The sequence below is a fragment of the Lissotriton vulgaris genome, chromosome 1_1 (assembly GCF_964263255.1).
Source record: "Lissotriton vulgaris chromosome 1_1, aLisVul1.2, whole genome shotgun sequence".
Taxonomy (NCBI): domain Eukaryota; kingdom Metazoa; phylum Chordata; class Amphibia; order Caudata; family Salamandridae; genus Lissotriton; species Lissotriton vulgaris.
The window spans coordinates 1385810397-1385829231 of NC_141685.1; the positions used below are offsets into that span (position 1 = coordinate 1385810397).

The 18835-nt window shown below is 45.7% G+C and overlaps 1 protein-coding gene across 2 annotated transcripts in view; it reads left to right on the plus strand.

The window, feature by feature from the left end:
- CADPS2 (calcium dependent secretion activator 2) overlaps positions 1–18835 on the plus strand; it is a 2357592-nt gene that overhangs the window by 483978 nt on the left and 1854779 nt on the right. The gene's annotated exons all lie outside the window — the stretch shown is intronic.

Consider the following 18835-nt stretch of genomic DNA (forward strand, 5'->3'; position numbering starts at 1 on the left):
TTATCATTCAGGTTGATTGCCAGGTTTCTGGTATGGGCAATGAGTTTTGGTGTGGGTCCTAGGTCCCGCAGCCACCAGGTTGAGTCCCAGGAGAGATTTTATTTCCAAAGACCAGCACTTCTGTCTTTTTGGAGTTGAGTTTCAGGCATTTGGTTCTCATCAGTTCTGCTTCCTTGATCACGCAGCTGGTGAAGTTGGTTCTTGTGGTGGTTGTCTTGTTGGTAAGGATTAGAACGAGATGGGTGACATCGGTGTAGGATAGAATGGTTATTCCTTGGCATCTGAAAATCCATCAATTGTTCTTTTTGCATTTGTCACCCGAGAGAGATGGGTATACCCAGACGTGGTTCCTGTGCTCTCCATGCCACTGGAGTCAAGCCATGATGAGGGGTGAAACCCCGAAACCGGTCCCAGGATGATTGCTTCTGGTCCCGGGAGGACCTGGCCTGGCTGTTTGGGCTGGACTGTTCCCACAGGTAACAAGGTCAAGACTGATTTGCATAAGGCTGAGTTTAAACTGGAATGGCATGAGGAGCAAAAAAGGCAATGGTTCTCCAGTGTCTTTCATAGATTCACATGCTTGAATATATTCGTCGGAGTGGGAGTCCCACTGTAAATAAGATAGCAATAATATACTATATATATATATATATATTCCAACAAAAAAGCACCAGACTTAGAGAGCCACACGCCATGTGTTAATGTTTATTTCCTGCCAGGCAGCCCCGCTGACACCCACTGCAAGTTCAGAGATTTCCTAGCCAGCATTTCCTGACGCGTTTCGAGCGTCCTTGCGCCCTTGGTCACAGGTGTTGGCCGATGAGTGTAAGCAGCAATACGCCTTCAAAGATCCCTAAATAGTCCCGCCCACCTGGGCGTGTCAGCTTGGTGCACACTGGGATTTGAAGTCTATTAACAAGGTGTGTAACTGCGGCCGCCGTCACTGCATCAAATTCAATACCACAGTGGGTTTCTGTACCTTGTACGAGTGGCAACAGGGCTGTAATTTACCCCTTCGGCAGGAAAACACAAGGCTCCATACTGCGTCCCAGTGTGCACCAAACTGACATGCCCAGGGTCGCGAAGGTGCCCCACCGCTGACTAGCGGGTCCAGCGTGGTGATTGCAGACGCAGTATGGAGCCTTGTGTTTTCCTGCCGAAGGGGTAAATTACAGCCCTGTTGCCACTCGTACAAGGTACAGAAACCCACTGTGGTATTGAATTTGATGCAGTGACGGCGGCCGCAGTTACACACCTTGTTAATAGACTTCAAATCCCCAACGCGTCAGGAAATGCTGGCTAGGAAATCTCTGAACTTGCAGTGGGTGTCAGCGGGGCTGCCTGGCAGGAAATAAACATTAACACATGGCGTGTGACTCTCCAAGTCTGGTGCTTTTTTGTTGAGATATATATATATATATATACATATATATATATATATATATATGTAACAACATAAAACCTGAAATATGTACCAGAAAAAGGCATAACCTGCCTACTCCTATTTCTACATAGGAATGCATGGGAAAGGAAAAAACCATATGCAGTCTATCCTTGTCATTATGTTGGTCCAAACTGCAGCCAATCAGTCGACAGCAACCCTCTAGAACCTTGTCCTCAGAGCTCAGCACCTCAGATTTTCTACTGCACGTCGTGTGTAATGGAAGTGTGCGGGAGTTGCCTTCTCCATTTTTAAAAAAAGGGAAAATGTCTCTTTCCTTGGCCCCTGCGGTGTCTTCACCACTTCCTACCACTTCTGGGCCCACGAGACCTGGCTATCAGGCTCCTGCTGCAACTTCCTCAGGTTTTTCTGTGAAGAAAACTAATTTTCCATCGACGACGGTGTCGTCTACAGTCCCGTCGACGAAATTGGACGTCTCTGGTTCGAAATTGACGCCGACAGTCACGACGACGCTTGCTTCTAGATCGTCTACAGCCCTTTCGTCGACGTCATCGTCGTCGATGAGGGTTATTCTCAGTTCGAAGACTGTGTCGTCCATTATTCCAATTTCATCGTCATCGACGAAGAAACCTCCTTCGTCGACAGTTAGATCATCGTCGACAAAGGGTGTTAAGATGCTGGTTTGGTCGACGCCTTCGACGACGAGTGTTCCGTTGATGACTGTCCCGTCGACGAGTGTTCCGTCGACCCCTGCTCCGTCGACGAAGATGAAGAAGCCATTGCTGTCGACAAAAGTCCCATCGACGTCTACGTCGACCAAGGTTCCGTCGGCGGCACCATTGCCGTCAACGACGTCACCATCGACGACAGCCTCGTCGACGATGTCACCGTCGACGACGGTTTCGTCGACGAAGTCCAAAAAGACCACATCATCTTCTATGCTGACGACAGCACCATCGACGAAAGATTGCCATCGACATGGAGTCTCTAAAAATGTAGAAAAGACAGTTCCGTCTACGATGCCGTCTACATTTGCCTCTCTGCCTTTATTGCCACTGTCTTCCAGCAGTTTAGCCAATGTTGACACTCTTCAAAAAGGTAGTATGGTTCCAAGTAATCAGCTTGCACTTCCTGGTGATGCACTGCCTCCCTCGCCTTTGTTTGCTACAGACTCAGATTAAGAGTCTGAAGAGGATGTACATGAATCTTTCACTGAGACTCATAGTCCATAGATTTAATCATAAAGTGTCAAGAGTGCAGTAATGATGAGGAGGAGCAGTATAGACAACAGGATGAGGTTCCGACTCAAATTCCGACTGCGACGTTCAAAGAGAGGAAGATTGTTTCCTTTACAATTTCAAGAGTCAACCATTCAAACAGATTCATACTGTTCCAAATATAGATTTCATCTGGGCTGAAGGGGGGATACTAATGAAGACACCAAATTCTTTGCCTGCCCAATTACCACGATTAGAAAAGAAATATAAGGCGCTGGTCGGATCTCCAGCATGCCTCATTGGCCAGCCGAAGCCAGATTCGGTTGTTACACAGGCAGCTCAGCGGGGATCGGGGAATCCTGCATCCACTATTACAGCGCTTCCGGACCGTGAGGGCCGTCGCCTTGATGCTATAGGGCGCAAGTTCTTGTCGATGTCTTCCACTACGGTGAGAGCGGCTAATGCTATGCCATCTTGGGTCGATATGACCGCCAAATTTGGGCAGATATGACCACCTATGTGGCGTTGCTCCCGGATGCTTCTAAGACGGAAGCATTGCAACTTCTTCAGGAAGGAGAAAGAACGTCTGAAGAATTGATTGATTGTGCAGTAGACGTAGCCTGCCCTGGATTCCGACAGCTCGCTGGAGCGGCTGTCTTACGTAGGCAAGGTTGGTTGCGCTCCACCTCCTTCCGTGAGGAAGTTCAGGCTAAAATTCTCGATATGCCACATGATGGCTAATCACTCTTTGGAGCACACGTTGATGAGGCGTTACAATCTATAAAAAAGGACACGGACACGGCACTTGCCTTGGGAAATCTTCAATTTAAGAAACAGCCCTTTCGGGGTGCTCGAGGACAAGGCACCAATTCCAATTTTCGGGAAGGAAGCAATCAATATCGCTCCTATAGCCAAAACAACCAGCGTTACTCCAGTAACCGACAGCAGTCGTCTCGTCAACAGCCGGCCAAGACCTATAGAGGGAAAACCTCTTACAGAGGAATTTCTAGTAAACGACAATGACTTGCCTTTAAGCCAGCAGATTGAAGGTCGAATCTCCCTGTTTGGTTCTCAATGGTCCTCCATCACCTCGGACCGTTGGGTGCTAGACATTGTAGAAAAGGGCCATGCATTGGAATTCATCAAAATCCCTCCTTCAACTCCACCTTCCGGTCCGCCACCTCCTCACAACAAGGAACTTTTCCATCAAGTTCAAATTCTCATTCAGAAGGGTGCAGTAGAGGTAGTGCCAAAGTCTCAAAGAGGGAAGGGGTTTTATTCCCGTTTTTTCCTAATCGTCAAGAAGAACGGGGAATGGAGACCAATATTGGACTTGAGAGCGCTCAACCACTATCTCAAGAGTCAATCCTTCCGCATGCTAACGCTTACTGAGATCTTGCGTTTGCTCTTAGTCGGAGATTTCATGGCTACTATCGACCTCCGAGACGCCTACTTCCATGTTCCAATACTCCTACATCATCGGAAGTTTATGCGATTTCAGGTGGGGCAGAAACATTTCCAGTTCAAAGTATTGCCATTTGTCCTTCGTTCCGCCCCGCGAGTCTTTACCAAGATATTGGCTCCTGTAATGGCCTATCTACGCCTCCAATGTGTCCAGATATTCCCATATCTCGACGATTGCCTCCTGAAATCGCAGTCTCGCGCACATCTGCTTCACCATACATCCCTTTGTCAGAGGGTGTTTCGCTCCTTGGGACTGTCTCTCAACCTGAAAAAGTCCCAATTACGCCCAACTCCTTGCAAGGATTTTCTAGGGGCCACATTGGATACCACGCTGGCAAAAGCATTTGTGTCCCTGGAACGTCAACAAAGGATTCTTCGTCTAGTATCTCTTCTACTATCAAAGCAGTATGTTTCAGTTCGGCTGCTGAAGTCATTTCTGGGGATGGTGTCATCGTGCATCGCACTCATCCCACATTGCAGACTGCGGACAAGTCCCATTCAAGAAGAATTAGACGGACAGTGGCGTCAGGTCACCGGATCCCTCAACGATCTAATTTTTGTCACAACTCACATGAAAACAGCGCTCAAATGGTGGACACAGCCAGTAAATCTTGCAGCAGGGACATCATTCCTATCTGTCACTCCAGATCTCACGCTCACGACGGATGCATCTTTGGAGGGATGGGGGGCACACCTCCAAGACCTGTCCATAAAAGGAAAATGGACTCTGCCTCAGAAAGCCTGGCACATCAACAAGTTGGAGCTCATGGCTATATTTCTAGCGCTCAAGTCTTTTCAACCCGTGCTTCAAGGAGAGTCTGTCCTTAATACAAACAGACAACACAACCTGCATGCATTACATAAAGAAGCAGGGCGGAACAAAATCTCCGATACTGCCACGACTGGCACAGTCAATTTGGGACTGGTCACTCAAGCACCAAATCACAATCACCGCAGTTCATCTCCCAGGGATATCCAACTTCCTGACGGATTCCCTCAGCAGATCCCGATCATCAACCCACGAGTGGGAGCTGCATCAACCAACACTGTAAATGATCTTTCGTCGCTGGGGTCGCCCGACACTGGATCTCTTTGGCACACCAGAGAACCGGAAATGTCCAGCTTATGCTAGTTGGCATCCCCACAAAGGGTCACAGGGCAATGCCCTTTTGATGAACTGGTCCAATCTGTTTGCTTACGCCTTTCCTCCGATCCCTCTAGTGCCTCGGGTGCTCTGGAAGATACGGAGAGAACCCTGCCACATCCTTCTCATTGCTCCCAGGTGGCCACGACAGGCATGGTTCTCGGAGTTGCTTCTTCTGTCCCAGTGCGAGCCCATCCTTCTACATCCTCTGAATCTTCTTTCCATGGACAGGGGTCTAATTTACCATCCAGACCCCTCTTCTCTGAGCTTATCAGCCTGGAACCTGAACACTGTGAATTTGCCCATCTAGCCATTCCACAAGAATGTTGAGACGTCCTTGCTCAGGCCAGAGCTCCTTCAACTATAAAGACTTACAAGTTGAAATGGAAAAGATTCTGCCATTGGTGTGCTGCTGCCGGTATTCATCCCATACGTGCAACGCCTGCACAGCTCCTTCCTCTCTTCTTTCAATTGGCTCAGTCAGGATTGTCTCATGCCACTTTAAGAGTTTTTCTGGCGGCAATTTCACTCTTCCGCCATGATGGCTCCACCTCCCTCTGTTCCTCTAGGATAATACGCTAATTTTTCAAAGGACTATTTCGTAAATTTCCACTGATTCGGCGCCCTTCTCCTGCTTGGCGCCTTAACATTGTTTTAACACAATTAATGAAAACGCCATTTGAGCCAATACATAAAGCTGACCTAAAGTATCTCACCTGGAAGGTTGCTCTTCTCCTTGCATTAATGTCTTCTCGTCGAGTAAGTGACATTCATGCATTTACGATCAATCCTCCGTTTCTTCAGTTTCAATCAGATTGTGTGATGCTTCGCACTAACCCTACTTTTCTACCTAAAGTACCTTCAGATTTCCCCATCAATGAACCTGTTATTCTGAAGGCTTTCTTTGCTAACCCACAGTCTCCTGCGGAACAACGCTTGCACTCCTTAGACATTAAACGGTGCTTGAAGTTCTACATTAACAGAACGGCTCAGTTCCGCAAATCTGACCAACTTTTCATGGCTTATGGACGTTATCACAAAGGGCGTCCAGTTACCAAACCTACTATAGCCCGTTGGGTGTCTTTGGCCATTGCTTTCTGCCATCAAAAGGCAGGTAAGCCTCTGCAGTCTTCGGTGAGAGCCCATTCTACCAGATCAATGGCGTCCTCTACTGCCTTATTTGCCGGTGTCCCGCTGCATCAAATTTGCAGAGCAGCCACGTGGTCCAGCAGGCACACGTTTACAAAACACTACTGTCTGGGTGCCATGAATGAAGCAGATACCGCAGTAGGACAAGCTGTGCTTCGTAATCTTTTTCAATAAGATGAGCCTCTGTTCTACCCTCTTCCTATTGGTTTCCAAGTATTTATTGACTGTTTATATATATATATATATATATATATATATATATATATATATATATATATTACCTACTGGCGATAGCCAGTAGGTATATATAGTTAGGATTTTTTTCCTATGGGACTTTTGAAAATTCTATGTCTAATAACTTTGGCGTTTGTGGACGGAATCGGCTGAAATTTTCAGGAAAATGGCACATTTTGTTTCTGAGCAGCTCCTGAAAATTTGGGGGGGGTTCGTCAAGGGGGGGCCGAGAAAAAAGGGGGGTCCCAAAACGCGTTTTTCCCATGTTAATTTCCATAGGGCGGTTGGACTCACTTTTAGCCCGAACGGCTGAATGGATTTCCACGAAACTTGGCAAAATTGTAGGGACTGTTAGCCCGATGTGCCTTTGCTAGGTCTCAATATATGTGCTTCAGTGGATTTTGAGAAATTAACGTTTAAATCAAGATATATATCTGTAACAGCGCTCCGGGCAGCGCTCCGGTTCGCGAACTTTTCGCGTATCGGAACTTTGCAAAGCGAAGCTGATTGGCTCTCCGGTGTCTGTCAACATTCTAAACAGTCCGGTGCGGCCGCCATCTTGTCTCTCGGTAGGATCGAGAGACAAGAGGAGGCCAAAACAAAGGGGGAAATGAAGGAAAGGGGGCAAGGTAGACCCCTCCTGACCCCCTAGGATTGATGAGGGGGATATTATAGAGCCACGCCGGGCCCAAAAAAAAAAAAAAAAAAATCCGATTTTTTTCGCCGTAGAGACGCGTCTTGGTTCGCGAACCGGGCAGCTAACCGGGCAGCTAACCGGGAAGCTAACCGTCAGTGTAACCCAAAAAAAAAAAAAAAAATCCGATTTTTTCGCCGTAGAGACGCGTCTTGGTTCGCGAACCGGGCAGCTAACCGGGCAGCTAACCGGGAAGCTAACCGGCAGTGTAACCCAAAAAAAAAAAAAAAAATCCGATTTTTTCGCCGTAGAGACGCGTCTTGGTACGCGAACCGGGCAGCTAACCGGGCAGCTAACCGGGAAGCTAACCGGCAGTGTAACGGGAGTCTGAGGAGTAGCTGATTGGCTGTCAATATTGTAAACAGTCCGGAGCGGCCGCCATCTTGTCTCTCGGTAGGATCGAGAGACAAGAGGAGGCCAAAACAAAGGGGGAAATGAAGGAAAGAGGGCAAGGTAGACCCCTTCTGACCCCCTAGGATTTATGAGGGGGATATTATAAAGCCACGTGGGGCCAAAAAAAAACAAACAAAAAAATCCGATTTTTTCGCCGTAGAGACGCGTCTTGGTACGCGAACTGGGCAGCTAACCGGGCAGCTACCGGGAAGCTAACCGGCAGTGTAACGGGAGTCTGAGGAGTAGCTGATTGGCTGTCAATATTGTAAACAGTCCGGAGCGGCCGCCATCTTGTCTCTCGGTAGGATCGAGAGACAAGAGGAGGCCAAAACAAAGGGGGAAATGAAGGAAAGAGGGCAAGGTAGACCCCTTCTGACCCCCTAGGATTTATGAGGGGGATATTATAAAACCACGTGGGGCCAAAAAAAAACAAACAAAAAAATCCGATTTTTTCGCCGTAGAGACGCGTCTTGGTACGCGAACTGGGCAGCTAACCGGGCAGCTACCGGGAAGCTAATCGGCAGTGTAACGGGAGTCTGAGGAGAAGCTGATTGGCTGTTATCATTGTAAACAGTCTGGAGCGGCCGCCATCTTGTCTCTCTGTGGGATCGAGAGACAAGAGGTGGAAAAAAAAAAGGTGTAAATGAATGAAAGGGGTAAGGCAGACCCCTCCTGAACTCCTAGGATTGATGAGGGGGCTATTAAAGTTCCCTGGGGGGTGCGGTAAAGGTGCTTCCTGGTACGTTAACCGGGCAGTTAACCGGCAGCGTAACGGGAGTCCGACATATTGTGTTTTTTGAACGTTTGTGATATGTGCACGTGTGGATTTTGTCTAATTAAGGTTAAAAAATATATATATATCTTTAAGCGTGTTCTGGCGCGCTTACGTTTTGGGTTTGGTTTGCGCTGCAGAGACGATACGTCACGGTTATGCGATGCATCATGAGGCGTCTCACGGGCTACGTGATACGTCACTTAATAAAGAATATATTTTACAGCTATAGATATTAGCTTTTAAAAAACCAATGAAATTCACAGAAAAAACCATAGGTTATAGACCATATATAGTTAGGAATTTGCATTTACAAAACCTTGAAAATTCACTGAAAAAACCATAGGTTATAGACCATATATAGTTAGGGATTAGCATTTAAAAAACCTTATTTTATTTGCACAAAACCATTGAAATTCCATATATAGTTAGTTGCACTAACTATATATCGCGGACCCGCAATCCACTGCTAATGATGTCACATATTACATCATTCATGACATGGTCAGTGACATCACTGATGACATCACTGATGACATCTCAAATGACATCACTGATGACATCACTGATGACAACACCCAGTGACTGTATGTTTCTGTAAAGTTAAAATATGTCTTACATATTGAAGAATGAGTGGATGTATAAGTGTCTGGATGAAGGATTTAGTAGGTGCATGACTGACTGTATGAGAGAATGATTAAATGTGTCTCACTGAGTGCATGGGTTAGTGATTAAAGTGTCTTAATTTGGCAATCAATATTTATGTTCTTCTGTAAACTGCTGCATGTTTAAATCAGTAGCTATATCAGTAACTATATGGGTTATTGAATGGTTGCCCAAGTATTTGTATGGGAGACTGAGTGTGTGTGTGGGTGGCTGGGAGGTGTATAACTCTGTGCATAGATGTGTGAGCGGTTGATTCCCTAGGTGTATGGCTTCAAAAGTGCATGTAGAAACAGCTGTATGGACAGTTGACTGTGTGCATGAGTATATTGGTGAGTGAATGGATATCTCAGTTCTACATGTCAAAGTAAGTACATATGTAAAACACACTCCATGTGAGAGTTGACATATCTAAATAACTGAACATAAGAGCCAGTGAATGTGAGAGTGGCTGTATGAATCATTGTGAACTTGTATCAAGGATTGTATAAGAGAGTAAATATGTGTTAGTATATGTTTGAATAAGTAAGGTGTGTATAACTGTATAGTTGAGGAAATGGAGGTGTGATTGATTCTTTGCATGACTGAATAGGTGTGTGAGTAACTCCATGGATGTGTGACAGTCTGTGAGTGCCTGTTTACACTGAGTGTATCTAAGGTTATATTAGAGTCTGAAGATGTATTATCACATAAATGATATCATCAGTGATGTAATCAGTAATGTCAAATGAGATGTCAGTGATGTCATCAGTGATGTCATTTGAGATGTCATCAGTGATGTCATCAGTGATGTCATTTGAGATGTCATCAGTGATGTCATCAGTGATGTCACTGACCATGTCATGAATGATGTAATATGTGACATCATTAGCAGTGGATTGCGGGTCCGCGATATATAGTTAGTGCAACTAACTATATATGGAATTTCAATGGTTTTGTGCAAATAAAATAAGGTTTTTTAAATGCTAATCCCTAACTATATATGGTCTATAACCTATGGTTTTTTCAGTGAATATATATATATATATACTCCATACATATGATTTTCAGTCTCTTCATATGCTTTGTAACTATGGAAACTTTTCTTTGGTGCTGACTGCTATCTATTCTATATTCAAGCATGTGAATCTTTGAAAGACACCCTAATACTGGAGAAGAACAATTGTTACTTACCTGTAAACAGGTGTTTCTCCATTGTTGGTGTCTTTCATAGATTCACATGCGACCCTCCCTCCACCCCTCAGAGGCTCTCTTCTCCTCACAGACTCTTTGGTCACTCTTGTGCTCGAAAATCTGAGGTGCTGAGCTCTGAGGAGAAGGTTCTAGAGGGTTGCTGTCGCCAGATTGGCTGCAGTTTGGACCAACATAATGACCAGGATAGACTGCATATGGTTTTTTCCTTTCCCATGCATTCCTATGTAGAAATATGAGTAGGCAGGTTATGCCTTTTTCTGGTACATATTTCAGGTTTTATGTTGTTATATATAGTATATTATTGCTATTTTATTTACCGTGGGACTCCCAGTCCCACGACGGGGAATATATTCAAGCATGTGAATCTATGAAAGACACCAACACTGGAGAACCACCTGTTTACAGGTAAGTAACAATTGTTCATTTAGGCCCTTATCTCTGTACTGGGGTGAAAGTTTGACATTGTTTGACATTCTGTCCATCAATTGTTCTTTTTGCATTCAAAATCTGATGAGGCTGGACATGGAGTCATGCATAGAGGTTGAACAATGTGTGACTGAGAGATCAGCCCTAAGGGACTCTGAAGATCAGGTTCTTGGATCCCGATGTGTAGGGTGGTAATCTTACTCTGAGTTCTTCCCCTGAGGAAGGAGCCTAACCAGTGAAGTGCCAGTCCCTTGAAGCTGATTTTGTGACATCTCCTGATGAGTGTGTGGTGGTAGACAGTGCCGCAAGTAAGGGTGGTCAGTAAACTTAGCTCCGCCAGCAGAGTTCACAGATTTTTTGTCACTCCACTACCCGCTTAGAGAGGTGAGTTTGACAAGAACTCTGCCTACACAGCGTAGCAGAGTTTATTGGCACCTGTAATTTCCCTATCAGTCGCAGCCTTCTCCTACCATCGAGCTCGAAGTCCCTCTTCACTGTCCCTAGTGGAGATTTGGTCCTAGCTCGGGATTCTGGGCGAGGGGTGGGGATGACAGTGTACGCCATGCTGGAATGGGAGGAGCCCTGCTGCTGTGCCCCATGTCAACCCAGGAGAACATATTTACAACAAGGGGTGGTGAGGGACAGAGTCTCTGAATTAAGCAGAAAGCTCTCACCCAGTCAAGAGATCAGGGCTAGATCCAACACCGTTTTTTAGCTCACTGCACCATCCCAGTTTCAGAACCTGGCTGTATGCAAATTAGTCTGTTCCTGTCCCAGTGCATGATGGGAACAGGGCAAACCAAACTACAAAAGCCAATTCTTACACTGGGAAGGAAACAAGCTCCCGGGGACCGGTTTCTGGCATTACAGCCGTCTTCGGCCCGGTTTGCTTGAATCCTGATGGTGCAATGAGCAAGGGTCTCACATCTGAGAATACCCTTCCACGCTTAGGGTGGACAAAAATATTTACAACAAGGGGTGGTGAGGGACAGAGTCTCTGAATTAAGCAGAAAGCTCTCACCCAGTCAAGAGATCAGGGCTAGATCCAACACCGTTTTTTAGCTCACTGCACCATCCCAGTTTCAGAACCTGGCTGTATGCAAATTAGTCTGTTCCTGTCCCAGTGCATGATGGGAACAGGGCAAACCAAACTACAAAAGCCAATTCTTACACTGGGAAGGAAACAAGCTCCCGGGGACCGGTTTCTGGCATTACAGCCGTCTTCGGCCCGGTTTGCTTGAATCCTGATGGTGCAATGAGCAAGGGTCTCACATCTGAGAATACCCTTCCACGCTTAGGGTGGACAAAAATATTTACAACAAGGGGTGGTGAGGGACAGAGTCTCTGAATTAAGCAGAAAGCTCTCACCCAGTCAAGAGATCAGGGCTAGATCCAACACCGTTTTTTAGCTCACTGCACCATCCCAGTTTCAGAACCTGGCTGTATGCAAATTAGTCTGTTCCTGTCCCAGTGCATGATGGGAACAGGGCAAACCAAACTACAAAAGCCAATTCTTACACTGGGAAGGAAACAAGCTCCCGGGGACCGGTTTCTGGCATTACAGCCGTCTTCGGCCCGGTTTGCTTGAATCCTGATGGTGCAATGAGCAAGGGTCTCACATCTGAGAATACCCTTCCACGCTTAGGATGGACAAAAATATTTACAACAAGGGGTGGTGAGGGACAGAGTCTCTGAATTAAGCAGAAAGCTCTCACCCAGTCAAGAGATCAGGGCTAGATCCAACACCGTTTTTTAGCTCACTGCACCATCCCAGTTTCAGAACCTGGCTGTATGCAAATTAGTCTGTTCCTGTCCCAGTGCATGATGGGAACAGGGCAAACCAAACTACAAAAGCCAATTCTTACACTGGGAAGGAAACAAGCTCCCGGGGACCGGTTTCTGGCATTACAGCCGTCTTCGGCCCGGTTTGCTTGAATCCTGATGGTGCAATGAGCAAGGGTCTCACATCTGAGAATACCCTTCCACGCTTAGGGTGGACAAAAATATTTACAACAAGGGGTGGTGAGGGACAGAGTCTCTGAATTAAGCAGAAAGCTCTCACCCAGTCAAGAGATCAGGGCTAGATCCAACACCGTTTTTTAGCTCACTGCACCATCCCAGTTTCAGAACCTGGCTGTATGCAAATTAGTCTGTTCCTGTCCCAGTGCATGATGGGAACAGGGCAAACCAAACTACAAAAGCCAATTCTTACACTGGGAAGGAAACAAGCTCCCGGGGACCGGTTTCTGGCATTACAGCCGTCTTCGGCCCGGTTTGCTTGAATCCTGATGGTGCAATGAGCAAGGGTCTCACATCTGAGAATACCCTTCCACGCTTAGGGTGGACAAAAATATTTACAACAAGGGGTGGTGAGGGACAGAGTCTCTGAATTAAGCATAAAGCTCTCACCCAGTCAAGAGATCAGGGCTAGATCCAACACCGTTTTTTAGCTCACTGCACCATCCCAGTTTCAGAACCTGGCTGTATGTTTAGTCTGCCCTGTTCCCATGATGCACTGGGCCAGGGACAGACTGATTTGCATATAGCCAGGTTCTGAGCTGGGATGGGGCAGTGAGATAAATAACGGTGATGGATCAAGCCCTGATCTTTGGACTGGGTAAGAGTGGTCTGCTCAATTCAGACACTCTGTTCATCACCACCCCCTTTTCTGAATCGATTTTGGCCACTATAGGTGTGGCAGGGTATACTCAGACATGAGTCCCTTTCTCACTGCTCCATCAGGATTCAAGCAAGCCGGGCCGAAGACGGCTGAAATGCCAGAAACCGGTCCCCGGTAGCTTGTTTCCTTTCTGGTGAAGAATTGGCTTGGTAGTTTAGTCTGCCCTGTTCCCATGATGCACTGGGCCAGGGACAGACTGATTTGCATATAGCCAGGTTCTGAGCTGGGATGGGGCAGTGAGATAAATAACGGTGATGGATCAAGCCCTGATCTTTGGACTGGGTAAGAGTGGTCTGCTCAATTCAGACACTCTGTTCATCACCACCCCCTTTTCTGAATCGATTTTGGCCACTATAGGTGTGGCAGGGTATACTCAGACATGAGTCCCTTTCTCACTGCTCCATCAGGATTCAAGCAAGCCGGGCCGAAGACGGCTGAAATGCCAGAAACCGGTCCCCGGTAGCTTGTTTCCTTTCTGGTGAAGAATTGGCTTGGTAGTTTAGTCTGCCCTGTTCCCATGATGCACTGGGCCAGGGACAGACTGATTTGCAAATAGCCAGGTTCTGAGCTGGGATGGGGCAGTGAGATAAATAACGGTGATGGATCAAGCCCTGATCTTTGGACTGGGTAAGAGTGGTCTGCTCAATTCAGACACTCTGTTCATCACCACCCCCTTTTCTGAATCGATGTTGGCCACTATAGGTGTGGCAGGGTATACTCAGACATGAGTCCCTTTCTCACTGCTCCATCAGGATTCAAGCAAGCCGGGCCGAAGACGGCTGAAATGCCAGAAACCGGTCCCCGGTAGCTTGTTTCCTTTCTGGTGAAGAATTGGCTTGGTAGTTTAGTCTGCCCTGTTCCCATGATGCACTGGGCCAGGGACAGACTGATTTGCATATAGCCAGGTTCTGAGCTGGGATGGGGCAGTGAGATAAATAACGGTGATGGATCAAGCCCTGATCTTTGGACTGGGTAAGAGTGGTCTGCTCAATTCAGACACTCTGTTCATCACCACCCCCTTTTCTGAATCAACCCAGGAGAACAGCTAGCCCTCAGGTAGAGTACTTGGGGGCCAGAGTATAATAATAGCACTTTCCTTCCCTGAGAGTATTTAGAACGAAGGAAAGAGCCGTGCCTTACTACTAGCCAGCCCAGGTGGGCTTCGTGTGCGGCAATACCAGAGAGTGCAAGCTCTGAGCTGCGGCAAGCATGCCAAGCAGAACCAGCAGTCCAAGGCCATCAAGAAGCTGCTGGAGAACACACAGTGACCTGCGGTACCTGTCACTGGAATGCAGGAAGACTTTTCCCCTCTGTCAAGAAGGTAAGGCGGGCAGAAGGTCTTACACTTAAGGCACACACCTTCTAGGACACACACAATTACCCCTACAGTCAGTGACATCTTTGTGTGTTCAAATATGCCACCAATCATGAGCTGAAAATCACTGCAGCCACGAGCATGAAATACGTGCAAGACCACCTGACAGGGAAATGAGAAAGGCGTTATCTAATGTGGGGCGCCGGGCATTTACTTGGTACATAGTCAAAACCACAATGGAGGAGGGGAAACAGGAATGTTGGACTGTATGTGTGTGTACCTTGCTACTGAGATGACCGGTTCCCGTGACCAACACCCCGGCCTTCGACTCAAGAGAGGCGTGCAGCAGGTTTGGGCAGAATGTGCCCTCTATTACCCAATGTAAGCAGAGGGTAAGGAAAGGGTCTTAATTGACTTGAACATTCGCTCAGACAAAGGGGGCACCATAAACGCTATTTTCTCAACCTGCTTCCACAGGCATTAATTAGCTCAGATTTACCACCTCAGCAGGCGAAAGGCAGATATTTGTTTTTCCTGCAGAGTACTGATTGATGAGGCGTGGGGGAGGAGGGGTTTGGGAAGATGAAAGCAAGATGCCAAGGCATGTATGAATTCACGGAGAAGGCCTCCCTTCAGCTCAAAGAAGCCTTCCTTCTCTCCATTACCTGCCAGGGATGGTGTTAAATGTTTAATTCGCGCACTTGTTGATTGTGCAAACTGACACACGGACAATTGTCCAGCAGGACCCCAATTAAAGAAGTATTTTTAAATCGTGGATGTTGTGACATCTCATGCCCTAGACCTCATGTGGGAGAATGAGGTTTTCAGGTTTTTGTGTACAGTACTTTCCTAGAGTGTTGGGGCCCGTGTAGTCGTTTAACACTGCGGATATGCCATAGTGGGCTCAAAAAGCACAGCGCTTTTGTAAGACATATGTAAAGAACCACATTTGAATGTAATAGCCTCATGTTACTTACCTTGAGTCTCCTTTCGTGTTGTGGAATGCTTAATGTCGGTGCCAATATGTTTTAGCCTGACATATAAGCATTCCACAAGAGCTGTTTTTATTTCGTGGCATTACCGGCCTGCTGGGGCTCCACTGTCTCGGGGAAAGGTGAGCAGTTACAAGACACCTGCAAATAATTGCTGTTGTTTTATTAATGTAAAATATTCTTTAGTGGTGTGCGCATTGTGTGGGCTCAAATTAAAGATAATACCATTATAATAATGCTAAAGTAATAGTAGAAAAACAGATTGTCATTACCAAGCATATTGAATTAGAGTTGGATTTGTGTGTTTTTGGTTTGCAAGGCTCAAGAGTGTGTGCGCAGTTTAGAAACTCGTCTTAGTGAGTCACAATGCGAGCTTCCATTGGGCGCCTGCAGTATCTGCTTGTCTGTAACCAGGGGCGGCCTTAGGCATGTGCAAGCTGTGCACCTGCACAGGGCCACCAAACCCCAGGGGCCACCACTCCAATATGTAGCCTTAATGTAATAATCCTCTGAGGATGGATACATATTTGTGTGGTGGCCCCTGGCAGGGATTTGGCGGCCTCCGGCGCTATACCACTTCCAAACACCCTGACCCCCTCTTCACTGGCCTCCGTGCTAAGCCCCGCCCGGACTCCCTCTTCCAGGGCCCCCTACCTACGCTCCCTGCCCAGGGCCACCATGAGCCTAGAGCCGCCCCTGCTGTAACTTTACAACTTGTTTAAGCAGTCATCTCTGAAACATGACAGTCATCTCTGAAACATGACAGGCGTTTAGGTGAGTGGAGCAACCCCGCCAGCTCTCGGAACTCCGTGGAATTCCACAATTTTAATGCAACTCCACAGAATTCCGAGTGGTGCAACTCAGCGATCTCCTCCCACACTTAGCTGAAAGCTGCGGAGAGGTTGAGCAGATGAAGGCTGTGATCTCTCCTCAGGTCAGTATGGTTCGTATGTTGTAAAATATATCAGTTAGGACAGGCTCACTAAACCATGATTAAAAGGGAAGCACAGGCATTTTACTTCTGGTTATCAGGGGTAAAGTGCACAGAGTTCTAACGCCAGCAAGCAGCAAACTTGATAAACTACGGCGACCATTCAGAAAAGTAAGATTTCTTACGAGGTTGTTATTGAAGATGAAAAATTTTGAGAATAAATTGTACAAAAGTGGCATCAGAAATAAAGTGATACTGTAGTAAATCAGTTTGTATCGATATTAACCTCCTAGCTACCAGGAATGTGAAATGTATTTTAATCTAGCATAATCCATATAGCTTGAAAAAGGAATATTTTGCTCATGTATATCAAGTTTCCACCTAGTTTTTATCGATGGCAAGAGCACCAAATTCTCTTCAGGCACCTTCAAGGTGAATACAGCACTGAAAGATTTGATATTCCTGACTTTGATTGGTTTGACCTTGGTTTTTAATGAGTTTTAATCCAAGGGAAGAGATATACCAAAAGACTCAAATAAGAGGTTATGATATACATTCTTTTTTTGCTTCCATGGCTATTTTAATGAGGTACTCAAGGGCCACCCGTAAGTCAATATTAACTGTAGAAATGGAAAAAAAATCACTAACGTTATGCTACTCATAAAGCCTTCTTTGTGGCTTAACCCTAATATTCAGATGCATGACAAATTGCTTTTTTGGAGATCTTTGATCAATAGAGGGATATCTGTTGTGAGTCAAATTCATTGCTAGTAAGAGTTTGTGATGTTTACTTTTCGTCAGCGAAGGTTTTCCCTTCCGAAAATTGAACGCAGTAAGTATGAAAAGATGTCTAATGCTCTTAGAGATTTTTTTCACCTCAAAGGAAGAGAAGCAGGTTGTTCATTGCCTCTTCTTGTTTGCTAGACAGGTTTTTTGTCTGCATTTATCTTGAATAAATTAGTAAGGTCTTTGGTGCCTCTCATACTTCTGTATGTGAGTATTGATCTAATGAAATGGAGCCTCATTTGGAAATCCCTAAAGGGGGCATCTTTTTGCATAATAATCTCTTGAGAACTTCGGATGTTAAACTTTACTTGACAAAGCTAAAAAATAATTTTAGAAAATGTTGACCCGCTGTCCATATCTTTCAGTGCTGATTCTGTGCAGGCTATTCTTGCTAGGGATAAAAGTAAAGATTCTGGCTCACTTTCCAACATGTTTTACTCCTGTGAGCATGAATGAAATTTGGAATGAAGTCTGTCTCTGGTTAATTTAGTAGCTAACCTAGACCTTAGGAGTTCAGCATAATTAAATCTACCCCTTAGAGTGTGGAGTTTTGTTATTAAGGCTTTCAATGTAGCCAAAATGTTCTTACGTTGTGGTAGACAGGATGTATTCCAAAGGTTGCATTTGGCTGAAAGGCTTGATAATTCAATTAGATTCTCGCATGCCTCCTGAGAAAGCAGTTTCATTGGATTCTTACAGCATGGCGTAGGAATTCTATCCAGTCGCTGATTATGAGCAGACTACATTATGGCAATGCCTTGAGACTAGAAATGGATGACTATGTGTTTAATTTCCTGCAACTCATACAGAATGAGGCAGAGAAATTGATTTGAAATAGTTCTAGAAGAAGTAACTTGCTTCAATTTGCTCCCGGTCTGGAAAAGGATCACGTTTAACTTACTCCGCTATGTTCATACATCACTCCATTGTAGTGCAGTTCCTATATCCCTGATAGGCGCTGTGCATTGAACTAATATACACTATAGATTTGACATAGGACTGAGGACAGTATGTCTGTAGAGTACATTAAACTTAATTATTTGAGTGTGCTAGCTAAATCAGAGGTCACTAGAAACTCTCTCGAATGAACAAGAAGGGATTAGTTTCTGACAACCGCATAAACATGACAACTTTGTTTCCCTCGAAAGTCGGAACAATATCTTCAGAGTTGTGGAAACAATAGATTACCGTTTCACTCAGTCAATCATGCATGCTTCGTTTCTACAGAGTTGCACAGAAAAAGAGAGACAGGCGTTTCAATAAAAGGGTTTATTGAATAGTCTTATTTCTCATGCAAGAGATATGAACTGCTACAATCGTTAGAATGCAAAGTATAATGCGTACAGCGTAAACAGTAATATAAAATAATACTGTAATAG